Source organism: Pteropus alecto, unplaced genomic scaffold (genome assembly GCF_000325575.1).
Source record: "Pteropus alecto unplaced genomic scaffold, ASM32557v1 scaffold53, whole genome shotgun sequence".
Lineage (NCBI taxonomy): Eukaryota > Metazoa > Chordata > Mammalia > Chiroptera > Pteropodidae > Pteropus > Pteropus alecto.
In genome coordinates, this window is record NW_006434366.1 from 6,736,572 (window position 1) to 6,744,218 (window position 7,647).

General features: G+C 62.6%; 1 protein-coding gene across 1 annotated transcript in view; it reads left to right on the plus strand.

Annotated features, from left to right (window-relative positions):
- Positions 1 to 7,647, plus strand: part of LOC102897264 (E3 ubiquitin-protein ligase PDZRN3) — a 96,743-nt gene that overhangs the window by 73,896 nt on the left and 15,200 nt on the right. The gene's annotated exons all lie outside the window — the stretch shown is intronic.

Genomic DNA, 7,647 nt, shown 5'->3' on the forward strand with positions numbered 1-7,647 from the left:
CTCATTTTGCAGTGGTGCCTCGAAAATAAAGGCCGTTTGCGGTGTTGGTTTCCTTCCTTGTGTGACCTGCTGCCTTGGCTGACTGAGACGTTTGGGTCCTCACCATGCGGCCAGGAGACAGGTGTGAACGCAGGTCTGTCTGCGAGCCCAAGGGGTCAGACTGCCTGGCAGAGGCCTCCCCTGGCCCGGTCCTGTCAACGAGAGTGGCCGCGGGCAGGCCTGTGGGTCACAGCCAGCCTCCCCGCCACGAGGCCCAACTCCCCACCGCTGAGATGCAGCTGAAAACTGCAGCGTTTCCCCAGAAGCACAGGACCCCGAGCACGTGGGCTTCACATTCGTATCTCAGACTGCACACCCCCGGGCTTGCCGCACGGCGCTTCCTGAGTGTGGGCTCACAGCCATTTCAGCTGTCAGACCCGAGGAGACAGGTGAGCACGGTGGGTCAGGAAGGGGTTCGCCCTGTCAGACCCCCAGACAGAGTCATCCCACAGAACCCATCCAGCCAGAATGCCTCCTTTGGGGCCAAAATCTTGAGCTAAATTACTGTCATACTGGCAGTAAAACGCCTTGAGGAAGGTGAGTTGTTCTACTTACTTCTCCCGTCAAGACATCTGTCCCTTGCCAAGACAGAGCCGGCACGCAGAGATGCCACGTCCACGACCTGACTCTAACCGTCCTGCGAAGCGAGCTTTGCACACAGTGGACTCTTGGGGCTGTGGCTTTCCAGCACCCGAGGCCAGTAGCCAGCAGCCCCAGGTCCTGGCTCCCCGAGCAGCCCTGTCCCCGTCCCCAGCACTAGGACCTCAGGCCCTTTCTTTCGGTTAAGGTTTCACAGAGAACAGACACCAGTCAGGCGAGATAAAAGTCGCCACTGGACATAGAAGCCCGTGGTGCCTTCGGGGAAGCACCTTTGCTCCCCTCCTGTGTCTCGTTTAAGGACAAAGGGGGAGGTTACGTGGCCTCAAGGACAAAACTGCCACCTGAACAACTGGACAGCATCAGTAGAGCAGAGGGATCTAACCAGGGCTCCCCGTGAGCCTCAGGATTTAGGGGTCAGCACGTGCCCCTTATGAAAAAGCAGAGGGAGATGAGAAAAAACACGCAGGTAAACCGACTCCAGATCCTTCCATTCCAACGTATTTTTAACTTCCTTTGTCGCTAATGGCTGGCAATAAAAATCTCATGTGAGGCTTCCCAACTTCGATGTGGCAAATCAAGTCCTAAAAGAAATCGGGAGAGACGCCAGAGGTCATCGCCGTGTCGCGAGCAGGGACTCACCGTGGCTGTGTGCCCGGCCTTCGCGCTCCCGCTCGGCTTCCCTGTGGGTCAGGGCGCCAGTGCCCACCCAGTCCTTGTGGAGACGGCTGCCGTGTGACCATTGGCCTTGCGTCCCACGTGCTCACGTCAGGCGATGGGCAGGTTTTCCTGCCCCCGCCAAGCCGCCAAGACTGGCGCCCTCTCATAACAGGGAAATGGGGAGTCGCGTGGACACGGGGAGAGGCCGCGTGAAGACGGAGGCAGTGGTCGGGGTGCCCCCCGCCGAGGAAGGCCAGCGGCTGCCACAAACCCGGGTGCAGGGGGTGGGCATCGGTTCGCCCGCCCAGCCCTGGGAGGACCCGTGTCTCCGACTTCGCCATCTCTGAACGTCCAGCCTGGCGCCCTGAGGGGACAGGTGTCTGTGCCAAAGCCCTGCTGTGAGGCCCTGGGTCCCAGTCCTGGCAAAGCGCGTCCGACAGGACGGGGCGCGGCTGGCCCCGCTGGCCCCCGGGACGTCTCTCCCACCTGCTCCCTCTCGATGTGACGCTGCCTGGTGTTTTGTGCCCACTTGAGGCAAACGCGAATCAGAGCCAGTGTCAAGGGAGGTGGGTGCAGGCACCGCCCTGTCAGTCATGGGGGCGAGGCCGGGCCTGGGCGGATCTAGTCCCCAGACAGAGGCGGTGGCCCAGCCGGTGTTAGGAGAGCAGAGGGCACAGGAGCCCCGCCCCCGGGGTTTTGGGGGGCCAGGAGGGCCAGCAGCCCAGGCCACTGGAGCTGCCAGGCAGGAGGGGGCCGGGCCAGAGGGCGTCATCCTCCCTCACCTGTGACCCGGGGGGCTGGCCAGACGCACAGAGGAGGAGGGGAGAGCGGGCGACCCCCAGAGCCCCGCCCAGGCCGGAGGGGCAGCAGGAGCCCTGCGCCTGCAGACAGCAGCTCTCCGAGGAGCTACCGACATTATGACACCAGAGGGGACCTCTGGACGCGTCCCACTCACAAACTCGGTCGAAATAAGGGAAACGCGTCCTGACAGGGTGAGACGCTTCGCGAGTCTCCAAATGTACACACGGATCTACAAAGACTCCGGTTTCATTTCATCGCGAACTGTTTCTTTATCTTGTATTTCTTTCCGCAACGCCCAGTCCCATCGAGGAACGAAACCGGGTGCTGATGATGAACCTGAGAGCACGTGCGGCAGTTCAGGGGGACACACGGGAGGGGGGGCAGCGAGCGGCCCAACACCTCACCGCCAGAGCCAGCGCCCCGCACCCCACACCCCACACGAACACCCTGCACCCCACACCCACACCTGCAATCCACACCCCACGCCCAAAACCCACACCCACACCCCACACCCCACACTCACACCCCACACCATGCACCCCGCACCCCACATCCCACAGCTGTACCCCACATCCTGCACCCGCACCCCGGGTGTAGGTGTAGGATATGGGGGCTGTGACGACACTGGACGCTGTGGTGTGTGTCTCCTCGCCAGGGGCAGCCTTGACGGCTCTGCAGGCAGGATGAGCCCATGAAGCCTGACGGCCCCTCTGTGGGGCGGTGACGTCCTTGCTGCCGTGCAAACAATGGAAGTGACCTGCTGTCCCCAGTAAACCCGAGCTGTGGACACAGCACCGGACGCCCCTGGGGAGGCCGCGGCTCACGGCGCATTCGCCACCCGCCCACCCTGCCCTGTCCTTCGCCCTGCACTTAGTTTCATTTCAAAAATACACTTTCCGGGGGGCGGGAGCATCCACCCAGGCAGATTGGTTTTTCCTCCTGGACCGGGATTCACCTCGAGCCGACCTTGGAGTTCCCGCAGCCACTCGCTGCCCCGAGCCACATGCGTGCTCTCGATGAGCGCTCTGCGTCCCCAGCGTGGGGGGTGGGCCTGCGTGCCCTCAAGAGCTCTAAGGTCAGAGAGGATGTAGAATGTCCGAGGTTCTCGGCGAACACAAATACCCAGGCCCGGGACGAGGAAGAGGCAGGCAAGGCACACACCAGGCGCACAAAATTTAAGCGGGTGCCAAAAACTCAGCGAGGAGAGTGTTTTAACACAACCCTTTCCGAAAATCAGAGCCTCAAACTACCACCTTGTGTTGGCCGTCTGCTTTTGTAAATGAAGTTTCCTGGATGTTTGGGGCCTGGATTGGGGTGGCAGGTGAGGCAGGTGGCGCCCCGCCTTTATTTAAATAGTTGATATTTTGTTCACCATGGATTTTGATGTTTAAAAGATATTACATTAAAGCAACATTCATCTTGCCCACCGAGGGTTGGCACCTTCCATTTCATGTCCCAGGCGTGTGCCTCTCGCCCCTCCCACTAGGTCTGCCTCTGCAGACCCGTGACGATGGGTGTCGCTCTGTTTCGGGCACTTCGAGGACTTTGTGGACACACACGGTCACGCACTGAGCGCCCTGTGCTTTGTGGAAACCGAGGCACAGAGAAGTCAAGCGGCTGGCCCCAGGTCACACAGCGAGTTGAGCGAGGAGCTGGGTTTGCACAGGCTCCGGCTCTGCACCCGGGCTCAGCCTGCTCGCCCCTCCCTGCCTGCTTCTCTGCCTCCTCCGTCCATCCCTAACTGCGTGTGCCCCTCCCCCGGCGTGCGGTGCAGTCTCATCCCACGGACCGGCCTCTCTGCTGAGAAGCTGCTGCCCTGTCGGCACAGGCGGCTTTGCGGGGGGCCAGCCCACGGACCCCAGGAACACAGCGGCACTTGCTTCCCGGCTGGCAGGTCGGTTCACGGCTGAGATGGAGGCCGGGCTAGGAGACACACCCAGCACGCGTGGAGGGGCCGCTGCCCCATGTGGCTGGTGAACAGGACACAATACCCCTCGGGGAGGCCCAGGACCCAGCGGCGCACGGCAGCGACCTCCTTGCCTGTGTGAACCCCGATATTCTCATTTGGCCCTGCAGGCAGCGACTGCCCAGGTCCCCAGGGGCCACGCTGTCCTGGCATGGTCACCACGGTCACCACGGACGCTGGCCACTGTCCTGGAGGACGAAGGGCTCGGGCAGCAGGCGGGGCACAGTCACCGTGAGTGACAGCTTAGGGATGCTCGCTATCGGCCACCGTCAGCCCCACCTCCAACAACTGCAGGCCTGGCCGTGGCGAAGCGGGTTGTCCCCTTGTCCCTGCACATGCTCTACATGCGTGACACCGTTCAGTAAGCTCCCGGACAGCGTGTGCTGAGTGCCCCGGAGCCTCTAGTGACACGGACGGAAGGGCAGGTCTGTCACTCGGCGGGGAGGGGCGGGGCCGGGAACCGCACGGGAACGGGCGCCCAGGTCTCCTGCGCTCACCCGCACGGGGTAGCCCTTCCCCACCAGGCCGCCTACGGGGCGGGGGGGCTCAGACACGGCGCGGCCTGTCCGCCGACGCGGCGCGTGATTGTTCTCATTTCCTCGGAAGCAGAGCCTGTGCTCAGACACGGGGACAGGTGGTTTATTCCAGAACACAGGACGTGGCAGCAAGAGCAGGGTGGGAGGCGAGGGGAAGCTCATGTGGGGACCTCACGTGTCCCAGACGCCTGTGCACAGAGGGGCCGCGCTCCCCTGACTGCTCCGAGCAGGTGGGGCGCCGCAGAGGCACCCGGGCAGGGCGGGCGGTGACACAACAGCTGCCCTCTCCCTCTGGTCAAGGCTGGCTGCAGGGGCCGCCACACATGCAAGCACAAGCACACGGGCACATGGGCACACGCGTGTGCATGCACGTGTGCACACAAGGTACACATGTGCACGTGCACACAAGCACACATGCATGCACACACGGGCGCACACATACACATGCACACAGGCACACATGTGTGCACGCAGACACAGGCGTGCACACACACACTCTCAGTCAGGGTGGCCTCAGGCCCCTGGCAAGCTCTCACGGCCCAGCCCCGGGGCAGAGCGCAGACGGGCCGCCTCGAGGCTGGACACCGGTGGATCGGGCACTCCTGAGCTTGCCCGGAACAGCCCCTGTGGCTTGGGCTGAAACCAGAAACAGGCTGAGGGACAGGGCTCTGGCACCAGTGTCCCCTGCTACCTTGGTATGAGTCGAGGGCACCCGGGGAGACGACGCGTCATGTCGAGTAACCCCCAGACCACGTGCCAGCGTGTGCCGGGAACCTGGCTCTTGGCAAATGGAAGTGAGCTACGCGGGGCCTTTGGCAGTCGGGGCTAGAAGTACCCAGAGGTCACCACACGAGTAACGTCCCTGCTTACCATCCCCTTCCAGCAAACACGCACACGCAGAGGACACACAAGTACACGTGTCCCACCCCCACGCACGTGTCCTGAGGCATTTACACACGCATGCACCCCGAACACGCGCCTCGACTCTCGAGGGCTTCGCCCTGCTGCCTGGAGTCTGAGCGGGCGGCGCGTACCGGGAGCGTCACACAGTGACCCCTCCACAGTGACCGATCAGAGCAAAACGCACTGGCACGCAGTGGGGGAGGGGCGCGCGGCAGGAACAGGCGGGGGGGGGCGGATCCGCGCGTCTAAGGGCATCGAGCTCGGCGTCCCCCGTTCCTGCCACGGCCTCGAAGGGGCACGGCAGCAGGTAACAGCCACCGGGGCAGCTGCGAGCCGGGGACAGCCACGCGCTTTCCGGGGACAAGCCCCGGAGGTGGCAGAGCGAGTAAGTCTCCTTTTCCGGTTTTCTGACGACTGGGCCGGGGCCCAGGAAGGTGAGCGACTCTCCCTCGTCCCTGAATACAAGTGGCTGAGAGGAAGCAACTCTCGTCCCTGGTTCTCTGCCGTTCCAAGAGCAAATGGCCCAAACCGGGCGATTTTACAGCCCTGGGCAGAGGGTGGAGGATGAGGGTGGAAGACGCGCCGAACGACAAACCCGAGGCTGCTGACGCCAGACACAGCCCTGTCCAGTCACTAAGGGGAAACTGCCGTGCCCGAAGCTTTTATAAATCACCCCAAACTAACCAGCCATTTAAGGACGATCCCATAAAAAATGCAAGGGACCACAGCAGGCTGCTTGCAGAGACAATGGCTTTGCAGCCTCCTCTGGGGCATGCAAATTGGGGGACCACCGAGGGCCTTTTCTGAGCTATGGCTTGATTTATCTCAGAGGGGGTAGCCCCGGGGAATAGCTGTGGGGTGAGCTGCGTGCTGTGACAGCCTGGGCCCGGGCATGGCAGGCGGGCAGTGGCGGGGCTCGGCCTGGGGACGGGCCCTGCTCTGCGGCCCCTGAGCCTGGTGACCCGGCAGCCCTGACCAAGCCAGGTCCTTCTGCCGTCTCGGGGTCTGTCACTGCCCACGCCGTTCTCACACAGGGCAGAGGGCTGCGCCAGCTCAGGACCGGCTCCAATTGTCACGTCGTGGACTGCCTTCCTTTCCCAGTGCGGGCAGAGGCCCAATGCAGCGGGGTGAGTGGGAGCCCCCCGGAGACGTCCCGGAACCTGTGACTGTGAGCTCATTTGGGAAAAGGCTCTTCAAAGTTAGAATTACGGGTCTCGAGAGGACATCATGGGTTACCGCGCGTTACCACTAAGCATCCTTACAGGGCACAGAGGGGGGCCACGGGAAGACGGGGACAGACACTGGTGGGAAGCAGGCATTCGCCCAGGAACGCCTGGGGCCACCGGAAGCCAGGAGAGGCAAGGCAGGAGTGTCCCCAGGAGCCTCTGGAGGGCTTGTGGCCCTGAAGACACCCCGATCTTGGACTGTTAGCCTCTGGGACAATGAGAACACGTTCCTGCTGTTTTAAGCCCCCAGCCACCCAGCTTGAGGCAGGGGTCAGAGCCGAAACGACGAGCATCCCGAGCATTAGCAGCGAGGCCACGGGGTCGGGGAGCGGGGTGGCCTGACCGTCACGCGCTGCTCGGTGACGGAGGCCGGGCCTGCCTGATGCCGCGTCAGCTGCCTCCCCGGCCACCCTCGGCTAAGCACCCCGGCCAATGCGGTCGCCGTCACCATCAGCGGAGGAGGGTCTTGCATCTCCTGGCCATGGCGACCGACGCCGACACCGTCGCCTGGACCCCCCATCTCATTCCCGGTGCCGGAAGAGCCGCGTCTTGTGCCACCAACTTCCACACGCCATTCAAAACCCTTCCGTAAACACCACTTCCTTTTTCGATCATTACGACACTGAAAGATTAATTTGTTTTTTTCAGATTTACCGATATAATTTACATATAACACAGTGTAAGTTCAAGGTGTGCAATGTGATGGCCCGATGCGCAGAGTGACTCGACGGGCACAAGGCCAGTCACCACGTCCGTCACCTCACGCAGGTACAGGTGTGTGTGCGCGCGTGTGTGCGTGTGATTTACACTCTTAGCGACTTTCCATCAAACAACACAGTAACACTGTGAGACGCGTCACCAAGCTGTGCTCGGCCCCGCCCCGGGGTCTTCCGGCTGCGTGGGACCCGCCCACCGGCTT